At 35.4% G+C, this 18440-nt stretch overlaps 1 protein-coding gene across 50 annotated transcripts in view; it reads left to right on the top strand.

The window, feature by feature from the left end:
- The window catches only part of PRR16 (proline rich 16), a 361985-nt gene that overhangs the window by 126222 nt on the left and 217323 nt on the right, over window positions 1-18440 (top strand). For 29 of the 50 annotated variants that reach the window (XR_012053195.1, XR_012053193.1, XR_012053191.1 and 26 more), the window contains one exon: window positions 1144-13058. The gene's annotated coding sequence lies outside the window, so the exon portion shown is untranslated. Of the gene's footprint in view, window positions 1-1143; window positions 16177-18440 lie in introns of those variants that run through there. The other 21 variants (XR_012053229.1, XR_005978267.2, XR_004365854.3 and 18 more) reach the window with 8 other exon arrangements.

Here is an 18440-nt window from a genome sequence, read left to right as displayed (position 1 = left end):
TTGGGGTAAAGGGATGAGAATAATGCATGGAAAGAATTATTCACCTCTTATCTCTATAGTAGAAAATCCTTGCAGACCGTGTAATTCCCTTTTTTAACTAGTATATAATTTTACTTCAGCCCACAGGCAGAATAGAAGGTTCACTGTTTTGGTTGCTACCTGTAGCTCTACAGTGACATTTCTCTTGAAATTAGAAACATGAGAAATATATTTAATACAGTACTGGTCTCAGAGTCCAAGTCATCAAAAAGAAAAAGAAAAGTGGCAGTTTTAGTTTTCCAATATTTTCACCATCTGAGGGGGCATTGTTTCAAGTAATGCAAGCCAGCAGGGCCAAAGGGTTTGTTTGTATCCATCCTTTCAATTATAACTCTAAGACAGTGGATTTTGACTTGTACTGAAAGTAAACATGAAAGGTGTATTTGTGTGGCCAAAATGAAAAACTGAAATGTGTCTTTCCTTTCTGCATTTAGATAGTCTGTCTGACACAAATCCAATTGTTTTTCATTCACTCATAAATAAAGCATAGGACAGATGTGCTAGGTTTACAAATTGCTGGAGAAGGAGATGGTGTTTATAGACTGCCTTTCTTTTGCCCTCTGTTGCTAGAGATAAGAGAAATCCAAATTGACTTCTTTTCTCTGCCTGAGGCATTTTAAGCTCACAGCTTCCCTGTGTCTGAAGCATGCTCTGTGTTTCTGTATGTAGCAGTATGGCTTCAGCTGCTCATGGCTGCTCTGAGATTTTGGTAGTGGAAGGTGCTGCAAAAAAGAGTACTGAGATGATCATTGGAGTTTGGAAAAGCAAGGCAAGTATCATGCTGAAAGGACAGAGTAACTGTTTTTTCGTCTGTATCCTATGCTAGAGGGATGGAGTGATTTCTCTTTTTGCAGCCTCCACAAACACACCCTCTCCAGTGTGTCCATCAATTATGTATGCACTTCCAAGGGCACTCATTTGGGGCATTACCCCTAAAGCCTCTCCAATTAGCCACAGCTTCCCATTAGAGCTCCTTCAGACCCTGAGCTGCTGCTTCTGCAAATGTTATCACCAGCCAGGTCATGCTTTGTGCCAGCTGTTCTTCTTTCTCAACAGCCATAAACAGCAAGTGAAAACCTCAGCAAATTCTGTCTTCCTTCTCAGGTCCTACACCAGAAGCTGACTTCTCACAAGCTACAGAGAAGGTGAAGTGTTCTGACTCTTTGACTTCCCTCCCCACAGTCCTTTGAGTAAAGCCATATTCTCTTGTGGATGAGTGGAGTTACCTGACACTCATTGCAGCAACAAAGGCTTGTGGATGAGTGGAGTTACCTGACACTCATTGCAGCAACAAAGGCAGCTGAGCCAACCGTTCTCTCCTGGAGTAAGTTGAGACATTCCTTAAAATAGTCTAAAATTTGGTTCTCAAAGTAAAATAATTTTGGTTATCCTAAAACTTTTAATAGAAAATTTCAGAAAGCTGTAACTAGCAATTTACTGTTCAGCACACACTCTGTGTTGGTGGGTGGAGTGGTAAGACTACTCAAAATGGAGTCTGGTGGTGGTGTGGAAAAAGGCTTTTCAGAAATGAACTGTCAGCTTGTTATTTGTACATTATATATTTTGCAGTTTTGATACAGTACATGAAAATTTTCTTACAACATCACTGAGCTTTCAGCTAATTGCTGACTTACAGTTGAGGTTAGTGTAGTGGTTTATATGCTCACATGCTAAGAGTTTCCTATATTTCTTCCTGTTCTGTTTCTTTGTTCTCTTATTGGAAAATTGCTGTGGCACAGGTATAACAGTTTACAGAAGTAAATTTAGCATCTTGACTTGCAGTGATGCTTATAAATTAATGCCTTTTTTGTTATCTAGGGAATGTATTTTGAAAGTTCAGTATTTCTTTGCAAGCATTTCCTATGTTGTTCCAACAACTGTGTTGTTCCAATTATTGATACAGATGATTCAGGTTATTATCCAGGATATGTTTGTGGCTACAAAATACAAGATTTGGACATAAAAGCAGCTGTTCCAGTTTTCAACACTAAAAAATTATTGTATTGCTCTTACTTAGATGCTCTTTGAGACATTAAGAGTTAAGAGGTGCTTAGATAACTTTAAAGGGAAGTGATCATGAGGAATAATATATTTTTCAATATTAGTTATGAAGAAAGTTTGCCTAGGTTTAGCAACACAGGTATCTGCTAAGGAAGGCAGAAGCCTCCCCTGAAATGAAAAAATGTAGACCCCTTCCCTCCAAATTGTTATAAATTTGAAATTAAGGGGGGCTCTCAGGCAAAAATATGGGAATAGGAATAATAGTTCTTTATTAGGCAAGAAAATAAAAAGATAAAATAAATGATGCAGTGAACCAAAACAACACTGACAGAGTCAGAATACAACCTGACACCCTGTTGGACAGGTGTTGGTAGCAGTCTAATTGGAACTGTGGCTGCAGGCCTCCTGGAGCATCAGGTGTGGTTCTGTTGGAGTAGTGATCCTGTAGAAAAGGGTGTCGTCTTCCTATGAAAAGGCAATGGAAGAGGCAGCTCTTCCTCTGGGAAAATCCAGCACAGAAAAAGTGGTGCTGATGGGCCAGAATCTCAACACTATATGCAGGTAGGAATGCTTGGCTCCTCCCTCTGGCCAGAGCATCTCACAATGGGATGTTAAACTTCTTATCAGTCATGCAGTGACACTCAAGGCCCATTGTCAGCAGATGTCTCCCAGGAGGATTGGTTGTGGAAGAGATAAGGAAAAACTGCCCACTTAACACAAGACAACTGCCATATAGATGGCAAATAGAATACCTCTTGCTTTTCAATCTGGGATAAGAAAATTTCATCACGCTAAAGCAACAACTTTGCTCTTTGAGTTTGCAGGGGAAACATGGAGCCATTTTATTTTTCATTACTATTTTAATAAATACTTCTCCTCTCCGTTTTGCTGTCCAAAATGCAATTCTTTGTACACTTCCATGCATACACACATACACACACACACACACACACACACACACACACACACACACACACACGTGGACACAGAAAAACTAACAAAAACACCAAAAAAACAAAAAGCCACCATGAAAACAAAACATCGTGCATTATGTCTGGAACAGAGGGAATTTTCCAAGTGATAGACTCAGCAGTCTTTCCTTCCCCTTTTGCTCCTATAACATGGTCTGTAACACATATAACAATGTTATGTCACAGCTACGTGATCATGTTCTGGACGCTCATTTCTAGGATTGCTCAAAATAAATTAAAAGGCATAATTCTGAGTGCCTAAGAAGAATATAAATACCGATATTTCCGACAAACTGCTATTTCCTCCTTTTTTGAGTGGTGGATAAGAAAGCTAATAAGTAGATTTTAAGAGAGGATGCAGAGGACCATCTCTTCTGTTATATACAGATATTTGCAAGAGCTGTTGAAACATAAGTTGATCCCTGAAAGAGAAAGTTTGCATTAAATCATTGTATATTTGCAGAAGTTATAAATTCCTGTATCTATTTTTATAATCCTGTAAGCACGTACATTCTAGTAGAATAATCAAAAATTAGAGCTCTTTTCAAGGTTAATGTTCCTGGAAAACATGTAGTGTTTTTCCATAAGGAGACGTCCAAATGTCTTCAATGTAAATGTCATGCCAGTTTGATCTCTTTCATGCATATTTGCTGCTGAAAATACAATGCATATGAAAATACCAAATAATATCCCAATATTATTTTCACCTTCCAATCTAAGAATATATTTAGTCTCTGTTGTGGTTTACATTCCATTTCTTCCTTATACCATGATTTCCTTGGGAGCTCAAGAAAGTAACTGGTTAAATCTTGGTAAATGAATGCATAGAAGTATTAGTATTTTTATTTCACAGTGCAGAAAGACTCAAACAGTTGATGGAACTCTTACTATTCTGCCTGCTGGAAAAGGGCTGTGACTGGTTGGGTGGGAAGTCTTCCAATGACCTGTTGAGGCATGTAGTAAATTCTATTCATTGGACTCAGGACCACTACTGGATTTAGAGATTTCTGCCCCAGATTCAATTGTGAGCTACTCAATAATTTCTAGTAGCTAAAACTTCCTAGAAACAAAGATAGAACATCCCAGTGTCCAGCAACCTCACAGAAACCAGTTTTAAAGAAAAGAGTTGAATTTGAGTATTTTGACTAACCAGAATAATAATGAATAGTAATAATAATGAATCACTGTGTGCCTTTAGTCACATTGGCATGTTTAGGGAGAACAGGATAATGTAATTTCAGTAATCTCCATATATCTAGTATCAGTGAAATTAATACTTTTTCTTGTGTGGCAAAATATTTGTGCCAAATGATAAGGGCAAAAATAAATCCTGTAAAAGCACATAGTAATGAACAGCGAGTGGTTAGCTAGAATCACAAATTATTTCATCGCTCAACAGGCAAACTGCAGAAAAAATGCATCAAAGAATTTATGGATTTTTTTTTTTTTTATGTCTTTTAAGTCCTTTTGGCTTGCAAAGTAGGCCTAATCCTACAAGGCTGATGGATTGCTTGAGTAATTTGAAATAGATAAAAGTTCTGTAAATGTCAAAGAAAATAAAAGGCAGAAATATTGATAGTTAAATTGTGTCCTACATGTCTCTTTTCACCCATATAGTTATTTTTTTTTAAAAAATAAGGAGGTGGAGGGCTGCCAGCTCACTTATCATCTATCTTTCCTAGCTTCAGGCTGAATAAGAAAAGGTTACTCCTGTCAACTGGAAGATGTACTCTGGAGAGAATGATTTTCAAACCATTTACAGGTCATTTTAAGACATGTAATTATACAAAAACCTCTAAACTATAAAAATTGAAACTTTTTTTTTTTTTTATAATAGCAGATGCAAGTCTTTTAAAGCATTTAACTATTCTGTGTGAACTTTCAGCTGTAGTGATTTTAATGTCCCGTTCCCTGACTAAGAAAAGGTTTTTTTCCTTTCTCAAGTAGATTATGCTGTATACCAAAGTAATTTATTTTTATTCATTGAGTGTAGGTTCACGGGGATATTTATTATTTTCCTGTTTTCTGTCATATAGTCAGTTCCAGGTGCTGACTCTTTTAAAAGCATGCCACAGGATATCTGAATTTTTACAGAAAAAAGACTGACTTACATGGGGAAATGGGTGCTAGTATATTTTCTTACATACCAGACCTTCCATCTTTTAACTTTCTGCCAAGAACCGTAAGGCAGAGATTGCAAGGCCCTCAGATAAATTAAAGAGGTATTAGGTGCAGTACTGATAAGGAACTTCCCAGCACTAGATACTGGATGTGACATACTTTGGCAGTAATTCCAAATGCAAACCTGCTTCATCCTTGATATTTTTTGTTTCAATATTTACTTACTCTGATATTGCCTATGTTAAACTGCCTAGACAAACTTTGTAACCAACTTCCCAAGTGTTTTAGTAGATATACCTCACCAATCACTACAAATAAAATGTTGCATCTCTTTTTTTTACTAATCTTTGTTCTACCTCTAGCTGACACAGATATGCATTCAAACTAATTAAGGAAATTTGCTTTGACTCAGTATGAAAAGGCAGGCAAAAATAAGGGTATATGAAAATAGTATCTAGTATTACCTAGCTCTTATGTTAAAAGAAATGCCTCAAGAATGAATAGGTGGGTTCCCTGGACCATAAGAGATTCCCTTGGAGCATCTCAGATACACACCTTTAATCTGGGAAAGCATCAGTAGGCCTCAGGTTTAGGTAGATGTTCATCTGCATCCCTCCATACTCAGGGAAGGATGCTGAAGAAACAAATTGTTGTTCACCGCTAACAGTGTAGGGTTTATTTGTTTCACAAGGGTAGCCAAACCTCAACAAGCATCAAAACCCTTTTTTAGTGTTTTGGCTTGTAGGTTGAATATTTCAGATTATTCACTTCTGAAAATAAACAGAAATCTGTAGAGCCTGAAAAGAACAGAGTGAAATAAAATGCTAGCTTGTAAAATGTTGATTAAAATTATTGCTTGGATCTCAAAAATCATCTGTAACCAAACCAGAAATGCAGCCAAATTTTCTTTTACAGAGTGAAGTGCCTCATATGCTTGACTGAATTTATGGTTTGATTATTGTCTACTGAGCATATGGTACAAATTATTTCATAACCCCTCATGAAGCAATGCTCAAGTACTTTTCTTTTTAAATGAACTTACAGCTAAACAATTGATGTCTCCTCTTGAAGAACCATCCCCGACATTAAAGTATTTGTCAGTTCTCAGTAATTTCCAGAGTATCATTAGGGTGTATTTGCTGTGGATGAAACTAAGCTGAAATGTGAGTGCTTCTGTACATAGAGACCACCCAGTGTAATTCTCACATGAGTTGCTGCTGTTGGCACAACTGTAGTGGCCACTGTTGAGTTTGTGGATGTGACCTTGAAAACTACAGTTTAACTGGCTGCAGTCTTCTGGGTATTGTCCAAGATTTGTGTGGCATCTAGGCTAGGAAAGAGAGAATTAATATGTATATATGTACATTATATGTATACACATACGTAAGACACATAAATAATGCATAAATACAGATATGAATGTTTATATTTACATATTGACATACATATTCTATTACAATTGATAAGCGAGCATTTATGTGTATTTAGACTTGCTTTTTAAGCAAATCTACATCAGAAGCCTGTCTGCAAATAAATACTGGGACAAGCTATAGCGTCTTAATTTCAAATTAAATGCATAGCTCAAAGTTTATACTCTCCAAAGAAAAAGTTGGTGTTATCTTCTTGAAAATTTCTCGCTTTTTTAAACATGTTAGTTAAGTACAAGATGATTTTTTGAGAAAATAATTTTCTGAGAGCTGGTAAACATGTACCTGAGAGACAAAATGGATCAAAACCACGCTCTCAGAAATATTTGTGAGTACTTTTCTCATGAAAAGTATTATATCCAAAAAGTCACGAGAAAATAAACAAACTTCCCAGGACTGTGTTCACATTTGGCATAACCAATTCTATCTTAAAATAATGTTATGGTACCACCAAAACAGTTTTCTAATGCCTAAGGAACAAAAAGGCAAAGGAAAAGAAAGTCATGTAAAGAAAAATTACCTGATGAAAATGTTTCTAAAATTTGAAATGGTAAACAGAAATGTACTGTCACTGCCAAAAGCATGTCTGAGGAATTCTAAAAATGCTAATTTATATATACTTCATGTGCATCCTATACAAACTACTCTACTTAAAATTTATGTGTACTTCTTTTAAAAGGTGACATGCTTCTGACCAGTGAACAAGACTAACAGGATTTCCCAGGATACATCATTAGGTATTTTTTCAGTGCCATTCTTTTCCCTATTAGCATTTTTTTAGTTGGAGTTTTTTTCATTTTTTTGCATTCATCATAGCAACCCATATTGTAAGTTATTGACTCCTGTGATGACAAGATACCTGGTGCCTGTCACCTTGTAACTTCGGCTGTTTAGATATCAGCTATATTGGAAACTAGTTGAATCAACAAAGAAACCCCAAAACCAAAAACAAAACAAAAATCACCAAAAAACAAAAAAAAAAACCAAAGGCTTGATTGCATGTTGAAGGTCCTACAATATTACTTCTCTCAAATCTAAACTGTTTGGAATTTGACTAGGACAAGCAGTAAATAAATTTGGCCAGTAGTACATAAGTAACAAGCAGGAGATTTTATGAGTTTCATATATTGATTAGCACATTGCCTCTTACATTGATTGCATGCTTCTCACTATAAAAATTACAGTAGCTCCCAATGTTCAGATGGTCTTCCTTTTGATGTGCAAGCAGACAAATATAATAAATATCTACAAATACTCTACTTAAACAGTTGGAGTTCTGTTTGATAACCAAATTTAGTAAATATTTTTCTGATGTACTTTCTGACATAATTTATAGTTTTCTATTCAGTATTATATTTGTAGAACTTTGTATAGGGAAAGCTCTGGAGATAGCAAAACTGGCATGATAAAGAACTTTATAATCTCATTAAGGAAGTGTTGCTAGGAGAGGCTAGTGAGATCACAAGAATACCATTGTAGAAGCTCTTACACACTGTCAATGCATAAATTAATTGTAGTGTGTAAAGAAGAAAAGGAAAATGTGTACATTTCATTTATAATGTGTAAATATCTTCATTTTTCATGCCATTTTCAATCTCTTCTAAGCTTGGAAAGATAAACTTCTAATAAGCAACTGGGATTTCTTATTTGCTCATTGAGAAATAAATTATTTATGGATTGAAACATCAGGATGGACAATCACACCTAGATATATTTTCTGAAGCTTCTGATGAAAAAAGTAGGAATAATTACAAAAAAAGTTTAATGGTGGATTTGTTAGCATCATGTGTTGCTTAGATTTAGGTTTTAGTTTTTACAGAAAAAGATGTCTCAACAGGTATCATGAGGATTTCTTGGACAATAGAAACTAGCAAAAATCCCCAAAATTTTATAGAAGCATTCCCTTTGCTTTTAGTAATTCTTCAACTGAGGGAATTAGCATTGTAAATAATCTAAATAAAAAGCTTGAGATAATATAAATAAATCAGTATATGTCTGAATCTAAATATTTCCATATCTTTCAGGAATAAGTCATTTATACAACAGACAATTGTACTGGTTTTGCATTGGAGCCACCCACAGAAGTGATTTTTTTCTGAGAAGAGTTGCTGAGAATCTCCTCTGTGCCTAGCAGAACCAAGTGCTGGCTACCTTTGAGAATAGGCATGCTAATAGCCAATTAACATGATCCACCTCTGTAAGATTCACATTTTAAAACTAACAAACACCGGGAACACTCTCTTTTGAAAACCTCTGTTCCCAGAGATGAAGATTATCTCATAGATAGATAAAGAGAACCTTTGCTCTTGGACAGTTCATCCTTGAAATGGTACCCCGTATGACATAGCCCATAAACGTAGCTGTGGTAAGGCTGGGAAAAGATGGGAGGGACTTCACAATTGTAGATTCCCGGGTGGCTGCTATTCATGCAAATTAAAAGCCATGATAAAACTGTTTTCTTGTAGAGAACTCTCCATAAAATGACAAGAGGGACTCCTCTCACTTAGTGAACTGAAGAAAGACTGTTCTAGAGGTGATAAACTGACTGAATTGTTTCTGTACATTGGTAGTGGGAAAGAAAGGATTGTAGGGGGAGAAGTGTTCTGAAGGTTTTATTCTGATTCTTATTATTCTTTTAGGTCTGTAATAAACTTTTCTTTATACTCTTTAAGTTTTGAGCCTGCTTTGCCTTCCTCCTAATCCTATCTCATAGCAAGAAATTAGTAAGTGGATTAGTAGTGGATGCACTAGCGTTTAGCCAGCCTTAGACCCACAACATTAATTGGTGCATTGGCCAGGAAATCTGAAATTGGCCAACCAAAACCATAACAACTTAACAGATGCTATTATATTAGTATATAAACAATATGTAGAAGATATTTGCACTATGTTTAGGAAGATTTATTACTATATGATTTTTTATAATTTTTTTTTCAAAAAGTAAAAACTTTTGTTGTACTGAATATGTGAGTACAGATAATTGCTGGGCATGTGCTCTGGCTGGCAGTGTACTTACAACAGATTATAACATATGTCCAAATTACACTGTCTGGGCTAAAATGGCCCAAATAATGACGCTTTTCTTTAGGCTAGACTTTCAGGTGCTTTTACCAGATTTACAATGATACAGAAATTACATGGTTTAGTATAAATCCAGTTAATCTCCCTTGCTCAGTTGAACATGTTCCTAGTTGTTGTCTCATTTTTTCTTGATAAAAGGCATGAGGCCCAGCATAGAAACCTACAGTAAAAGTGTTCCTTTCTGTGGTCGTTGGCATTCTCACTGCACGTATTGCTTCAAAGTTGATGATGTCTTCTCTATAATTTTCTTAGTGTCTTCCAATCATGCCACTGGATTTACTGGTCTTTTCTTAATGACCAGTAAATGCAGTGATTTCTCTTTATCTGAGAATGGGGTAGCCATTTCGTGGGTCTGAGGCTGAAAGGAGGCTTCCCTTAGTAGCTTTGTCCCTTAACATTTTCCATCCACAGGGTTCTGCATAGCAATTTGTCCTGAGAGAATATGGTCATGGCCATGATGAGAATGGTCATGGTCATGACAATATTGTTGTGACAGTATGGTCATGGCCATGTCGTTGTAGGTGGGACTAGACTCACTCTCATTTTTTTAAAAAGACTCATCAAACAGAACAAAGCAGAAGGATGTAGACGGTTTTCAGGTAATACAGCAAAGTAAAATTTATTTTTTAATATGGAAGAAGTGGTTATCTAGTTTTGAATAATGGGGAGAACAGCAACATTGGTTTCTTTGACTCTCTAGCTTTTGGGACTAAATAATGATGCTGTAGAAGGAAGAGAATGACATGGTGATGCTGTCCAAGTACTGAAGAGAAGAAGGGACATAAGTGAACAAAATTATTTCCTGTAAATTATCTGAGCCCTAGCGCCCAAATAATGACTTTAAGAAGGTCAGGGTTTTATTACAATGAGGTTCGTGATAAGGTATGCTGCAACAAAAAGACTTTGTAATGATGAATTAAATTTGAATGTACAGCCTTGCTATCAAAAACAGTACAGACTATAGGATTATAGTCTATAAGGAGTCTGTAATTAGTAGGCAGGTGGTTTTTTCAGTAACTGGCCTTTTTTCTCTAGCTTCTTACTTCTTCATGTGTACAATAATGGTTTGCAAGTGTAGATTTTTGGGGAAGGTAGCAAGAGGAACAGCTGGTTTTTTAATGCAGGCATTGCCACCTAATGAATTTTCCACTGAGCAAGTTTAACCATAATTTTTAATTTGAACATATTCTTTATTAATGTGTAAAGGTGCAAAATATTTTCATTGTTCTTACTCTTTAGCACAGTTAGTATAAAGAAAAAAAGGCAGCCTTTTCTTCCTTGGTAGAATGTTGATTAAATGAGGGTGGATGTCATATGGTTGAATGATTTGGAATGAATCAAATTGTGTGGGTTGACAGCTCAATGACAGAGGTGATGGAGAAATTCAAGTATACTTGATAAATCTTTTGCTGGTTTTGTAAGCAGTCACCTGGGTTTGGTTGGGATAGAGTTAATTTTTTTCTCAGTAGTGTTTTGGATTTAGAATGAGGATAATGTTGATTAACACACTGGTGTTTCAGTTGTTGCTAGGTAGTACATACCGTAAATCAAGGACTTTTCAGCTTCCTCTGCTTTGCCAGTGAGGAAGTGCGTAAGAAGCCATGAGGGAGCAAAGCCAGGAGGGGTGGTCCAAACTGGCTAAAGGGATATTCCATGCCATAAACTCATGGCGGGGAGTTGGGTGGGAGGTGCTCATACAGCTTGAGGACAGGCTGAAAGTCAGTCAGCAGGTGGTGAGCCGTATGGAATTGTCTGTCAGTTTTCTGTCTTCAGGTTTATTTGTCTCTTTTTTTTTTTTTTTTTTTTTTTTTGTTACAGTTGTTTTTGTTTTCATTATTATTACAGTATTTTAACTTTATTATGGTTTATCAAATTTTTCCCAGCTTTTTTAGTCAACCCACTGTATGGTGGGGTGGGATTGTGGAACTGCATTTTACTTAGTCTAGGATTAAACTATTGACAGCGTGATATTGTCTATGTTTATGAATTGCAACCCAGAGGAAAAGAAAAAATCATATTGCTCTTCATGTCTACAGTGCTCAGCATTGTATTTTACTATATTCAGAGTCTAAGTTTAAGGAACAACTGTTTTCTGACAACTAATACTATTCATATTTTCTCTTTTGTGAGTATTATTATAATTATTTTAACTGTATATGTTAGTTGTACTATATTCATCTTGTTCCTGAGAATTTAACTGCATTCAAGGACAATACTGTCTTTTTTGGTGATCTTTATTAGGTAATAACATACAGGAATCATTAGCCCAAATGTAATTGAAGCCTGAAACTGTGATAGCTGAGAAAGTGTTTTGTGGTTTTAGTGATATGAAGACTGTCTTCAGTTCGAAAGTAAAAGATGTTTAGAACACTTCTTTTTCATTAAGAATGTGAGTCAAACTCTGAATACTTGACTAGGAAAACAACTTCCTGCTAAGCCAGTGATATCACAAATCTACCATGTTTGCTAAGCTGTTGGGTTACACTAGGCCACTGTAACAATTCTGAGTGTTAAATATGTTTCATTAAATATTTCATCTTTTCATTTAGTGCTGGGGGAAAAAACTGAAAGTTTACATACACCAAATTCAGTTTCCTTTTTTTTGTCTGACAGGGAAATTCTGTCTTACCCCTTGACAATCTGACAATCTTTGTCAATTTAAATGGTTCAAGTAAGAAATATGAGGAAATGTGAATGAGGGCTACACTCACAAAGCTAATGGCAAAGAAGTAATCTTCCTTCTCTCTGAAGTATGTAACTCTGGGTATAAATCAGCAAAAGTACGTGACAAAGTTGTTATCTTTTCCTCCGGACGTGTGAATTTAATCCTTTAACCTGAATTAGTGTCCTAGCTACCAACAGGTAAGTATTTTAAGATACCATTTTTAGATACTGCTGCTTTATCTTCCCTAATAAATAAAGCTAGGAAAACTCAGTAAGTCAGTGAACCTCAGCATTAGATTGCAGCATTTTTAATGTTTTATAAAAATTTAAAAAGTTTCACAAAAATGAATATGAAAGACCCAAATCAGAATATATATAATATTTTAGTGACTAGAAAACTTGTCAGATGGGGAACTTCTGCTGAGTTCACTTTCTGTTTCATTTACAAACAAATATTAGAGTCCAGATTTCACAGGGGATGTAAATAATGTGATTTCAAAGACACTGTTGAAGTTAAACACATTTACCCCAGTAAAAAAAAAGTGCAAAAAAAAAGAATTAAGTGCAACTATAGAAAGTTGTTTCAAAATACCATTATTTTTTGAACTCCTGCTTACATGAAAACTGAAATGATAATTCAAAATTATATTTTGTTTATTAACTTGCCTATTTAACATAATATTTTTTATAATTTTGCCCTTCTTTTCTTTTTGACAGCACCTTCAGGCTTGAAGGAGTATCTATATATATGGAGGTACGTCAATTAATTTGCATATCAGATTCATCATTGTGACTTCTTGCAGGCCAGATCTGAGAAGTAACCAGGAAACCTGACCCTTAGTGGAGAATGGAAGAACCCTTGAAGTCAGAGCACAACTGAGCACTAGTGTAATCTGCATTGAATCATCTTTCTCAGATCTGACAGCTACAAGCTGAGTCCTGGCAAAAGCCACAGCCTTAAATTCCATTCAGTGGGAAGGAAGGATAAGAGAACTAAATGTTTTGCCCCATTGCAGAAACTGCTGTCTCCAAGCCTGACACCTGAGTTCTGTGCTGAGCAGCCAAACAAGGAGTTTTTTATGGGTACAGCCAACATCAACAAAGATTTCAATATGTAGCGAAAAGGAGAAAGGAAGCACTTAGTAATTTCAGAAAATGGATGCATTTATTGTAACAGAGGAATGTTTCTGTCTGTGGGGAAGAAGACCTCTGTCATCCCTTGTATATATCCAAAGCCATACAGGAACAGGGCATAAGTGAAGTTAAGTCACTTAAAAAGCTGTCTCCTGTCCTCCACCCAACTTTGAGGAAGTTCTGCTCTTAGAGATTGCATCTCGATGCACTTCAATTATTTGCACTGTCACTTCCATTCAGGGTAATGATGTGTGCCACCATTTGCACAGATGGCCCCAGGAAATTTTTGACCACAACAAGCTATACTTTGCCAGGGCTTCAAATGGAATTTAAAATTAGAACTGAAGAAAGACATTTATGCTCTCTTTCACTATGGGGATCTCTTCACAGAAAGGATTACAGTCCTTTCTTAGGATGAAATAAATACATGCATATACATGCATATACATACATATATACATATGTATATATATGAAAAAGCAGCAACATGATAAGGTGTATTTAAAAAGGGGATATAATCTTTTTTAATAGCATCCATTTTTTTATCATATTAGCATCTGAGAAATTTAATCTATTGAATTATACATCAAAAAATGTTCCTGTTGAACATTGACATTTAGTCCTATTTACTGCTAAAGAAGTAATTTGTAATATGTAATTGACATAACATTTTTCTAGCCATTTGTCTCTACTTCATGGAAAAATCTAATAGACAAGCAACATTTTCAGTTTATTTTTCTAAATAAATGTGTTGTTTGTATTGTTTGCAGTCACTCATTTTGGCTGGTTTTCATGATATCCAAAAGTGATTTAAAGACAGAACCAAAACACAGGGATTGTTTGTTCTTGTTAAGCTGTAATGATTTGCTGAATGAAAGCTTTAATATAAATGCTGTAATTTGTAAAATGATGAAGTATATTTATATAGGCAAATATGTATGGAAAACAAAAGGAGGTATTTTAACTCTTTATTTTAATATCCACAGGAAGATATTAAATATATTATGGGTAGGGTTTTTATTATCAGTGAATTTTAGTAAGTGAAAATTTGGATGTGTAAGAATGAAATGAATGTAATCAAATAATGGTGGTTTCCCCAATTATACAGAGATTTTTGCCAGCTGTCTCATTTTACTCAAAAACTGGTTTAGTCATTTGGGGAGTTAGGTTTTTATGGGGTGTGTATGTGCCAAGGTCTTTGTTTGGTGTTTTTTTTTTTGTTTTGGCATACTGACAAGATCAAGAATTTGATAGTATTTGCTCATAATTTGAAAAGCTACAGAATAAAAGATTGTTTCTTAGAACAATCTACAGTTTGCAGTTAAGAACAGTCATTGTTATCCAGCTAATGCAGTGTTTTGTTGTAGAGTTATTGAACATTTCAATGCTAGAGCTGTTTTTAATAAAATTTGGTTTTCCTTTTTTTCTTAGTCCATTAGCCTATGTGTAGTTCGAAGAGAAAAGTAGTGTGTTTGGTTCCAAATTCACTTAAATAATTTGTTTTAAGTTCAGTTATGTATCTGATTTTTAAAGCTGAATAGCTTTTCTTCCAGTTCATTGCTTTATGGAAGCATTTAAGTGCTCACTAACAGAAAAAAATAGCTTTCAACAACAAAAATTAATTTAAAAAGATCTGTGGGTTAACTTTGTGAAGGGCAGATATCTTAAAAATGTGTTGCTCTGCTCTAATGTGCTAACAAGTGTTAGTGCGTGTATGTTTGTGTGTGTGTGTGCACACATAGCACCCTCACCTGCTCATGAATGAAATGCCAGCTCTGCTGAACTAAGTGCCACAAGTCCTGTTACTGCAAAAGATATTCATGTTACTGTATTTTTGGTGAAAGACCTGACCTGTGTCTTTGCTTGTGATCTGAAGCCATAAACAGCTTTTGAAGTTTGTCTGGAAACTGGAAAATTAAGGAAGTTTATGTTAGGCTCCCTCATTTGGCAAAAATTTGGATGATCTTATGATTTGATCTTTTTATGAAAGTTAGTGGTCAATTTCCTTTGGTGGAATGGATAAATGAAACCTTTATATTTGTTAAAGAATGATGTCTGTGTTTTGTTCACACACAATTTAGCTTTTGGCTGATAGTGTTCTTACTGTGATGTTATTTCTGTGTCATTAGAATATGTTATTTGGACATATAACTGGCATGGGCTTGGTTTTCCTCCCTTTTTGGATAATCTATATTTTAAAATTGGAGAGCTTCTTCTTTGAGACAAGTATTCAGTTGTTAAAAAAGGGGACAACATTATTGAAACAATAAGAAAATTTCAGAATGCTAATTTGAACACTTCCATCATTGGCTAATAATAACACTTGAAAAAGCTCTTATTTATGTGAACAAAATGCATTCATCTGTATTTGAAAATAGCCCAATAAAAATTCAGTGGAATAGTTTGTTACTTCTTGCAAATACTTTTCTGCTATGCTGAGTTCTAGATCAGCTTGTGTGTAAAATTTTATGGCACAAAACCCACCTAAAACAATGCACAGTTTTCTTCAGAAAAATACATGAGATACAAAAAATAATGATGTGGTCCCAGGAGTGGTTTTATATAATGTGTGTACAATGCAAAAATTATGAACATATACCAACATGTAGGCCTAATTAAACTGACAAATATAATTGGAAGATAATACTGCAAACCACAGGTCTCATTAATCATATGTGCACCTCTGCTTAAGCAGGACTTCATGCTGGAAAATAAATTTCGGTGTACATGCACAGTCATACAGTGTCATACATCATGTCTTATTTTACTCGCAGTGTCATTGGGAGAAATTCAAGATTGCTTGATTTTCATAGATTTAAATTAAATTCTTAGATAAGTATTCAATATTGGATATAAATTGAGATGATGTCTGTATATTGTGCAGATATTCCCAGGAGATAGCATTTCAACACAGAATTTCAGAAATTATTGGCAAGTTATTGGAAAGTAATTATTACTGAAATGCTTTTTTGTAGTTTAAAACCAGAGGAGACAATTAGATTATCTTATTGAACAGCAAAAAAATGGTGGTATTTCTGTTAAGTTCATCCAAGCATACTAACAAGACCAGCAGAACTTTTGCAACTAAGATGACTTTACAGCAACTGATGGGTCCTTTTGTACATTTATGTGTCATACATATAAGAAATGCGTATAGAAATAGTTCTAGAGTAATAGTTTCTGTAGTAATAGTAATAGTAAATGCCATTAGTTAGCATTTGAAAAGCCACCTAAAGCAGCCAATAGGCTTGAAAGAATGAGGTGTGCAAAATAAAATGCTGACAGTTCTAGATGTGTCTACAAAACAGAATTTCAGCACTTGAATTTTTTAAAAAACAAGGATCACCATCATTCATGAGAAAAATTGGGATTTGTTAAAATAGATCTTTTGTGGACTGGAAGAAAAAAGATTACAAAAAACTGGTGCTCACCAGGATGATATAAAAGTGTCCCTCTCCTGACAAGAGTCACATGTTGTGAATATCCCCAAGGAACGGGTTTTTCTTTTTTGTCTGATCAGTGATGTGCTGGGTACATCGGAAGGCAGTGATGCTGTTAATAGAAGCTGACCACAAGATAGTGGTAGGCTATTGTCTGAGGAGGGGTGGAGAAGGACAGGCACCACTCTGCCCTGGAGCTTCCCCCTGGGGAGGAGGCTGTTACTGAGACTGGATCTTAGAAGGAGTCTTAGAGGACCGCTGAGACTAAGTCAGTGGTTTTCATGGACTGGACTGTTGAAGATGCCATGAGAGAGGAAACAAAAGCCAAGTGGATGTTGTTCAAAATACTTCCCTATCTAGATTCAACATCCTTGCAGAGCTTCAAGGAAGCCAAGAAATCTCCCCACAGTTCTGAACTTCTGAAAAGACAGTTATAAACAAGGACTCCTGTTAGGGACAATCTAGAAGGATTACTTGGAGGGTTAAGTCATGGCAGATGGCACAGAGCCTATTTAAAGTATTATTGAAAGCAGAGAAATATATTCTGCTTTGCTAGAAAGGCTTGAGAAAGGGTAAAAGGGAAACCACACGGCTAATCAGCAGGGACTCAGAGGCTACTGAGGGCAAGATGTCCTTCAGATAGCTGAAGATTTTAAAAGAAAATGTAAGGACTAAAAAGAAAAACAAACAAACAAACAAACAAAAAACAAAAATAAACCCAGAGCAACATTAATCAAATCAATTCCAAGATATTTAAGAGATTTTTTTACTAAAATAGTTGAAAGAAACAAGAATTAAGAAATTCTGTTTCTACAACAGAGCAGAGGGAAGTCTGGGAGACCATCTGTAATGCTGAAAAATAATAAGGGAAAACAGAAGCACTTAGAAGAAGCTATAGGAACAAAATGGTCAGAACATTTTAATTCTGCTCGTGCTGTGGAATGACTTGTAGATTCTCACACCTAATTTTTTTTGTGGAGTAGCTCATATGAAGTCACTTTGAGGTGGTACAAAACAAAATGAAGGGATATACTCCTAAGATTTTTAAAGACACTCAGAGATGAAATGGCCAAACGGTACCTGTGGCATACCATTAATTCTTTATTTAAAGCTATTTGAGATGTGGGGTTGCAACTCTGTTGCCAGTTTTAGATTGAAAGAGTACGGTCCATTAAATCAGTATGAGGCAAAAGGGTTGTAAGATATAATAATATCTTTCTAAAAAGAGCTAGAACACATCTAACAGTGTCATTATTACCAAACACCGCAGGAAATTGCACAGATGGCTTAGAAAAAAACACAGAGGAAACTGCAGCTGGCTAACAGGAAAGTTCTTGCAGTCATAGAAAGATGTAAAATATTGGAGAAAATATTTTTTTGTCAGTTTTCACAGGTGACAGAGGCCAAGAGTGAAGTTCCAGAAGTCATATTCTGTGATCCATGTGTATCAAACTATATTTGAACATGTGAACATGCTGGAAAAGTAGTGTATAATTATGTGGTAAATTTGGTGATAGTACTAAGTTATTAAAGGTGTTAAATAGAAGTGGCCTGAATGACTG

This window comes from Taeniopygia guttata, chromosome Z (genome assembly GCF_048771995.1).
Source record: "Taeniopygia guttata chromosome Z, bTaeGut7.mat, whole genome shotgun sequence".
NCBI classification, from domain to species: domain Eukaryota; kingdom Metazoa; phylum Chordata; class Aves; order Passeriformes; family Estrildidae; genus Taeniopygia; species Taeniopygia guttata.
The sequence above is the reverse complement of the archived record's forward strand: the minus strand, read 5'-3'. Positions and strand labels throughout refer to the sequence as shown.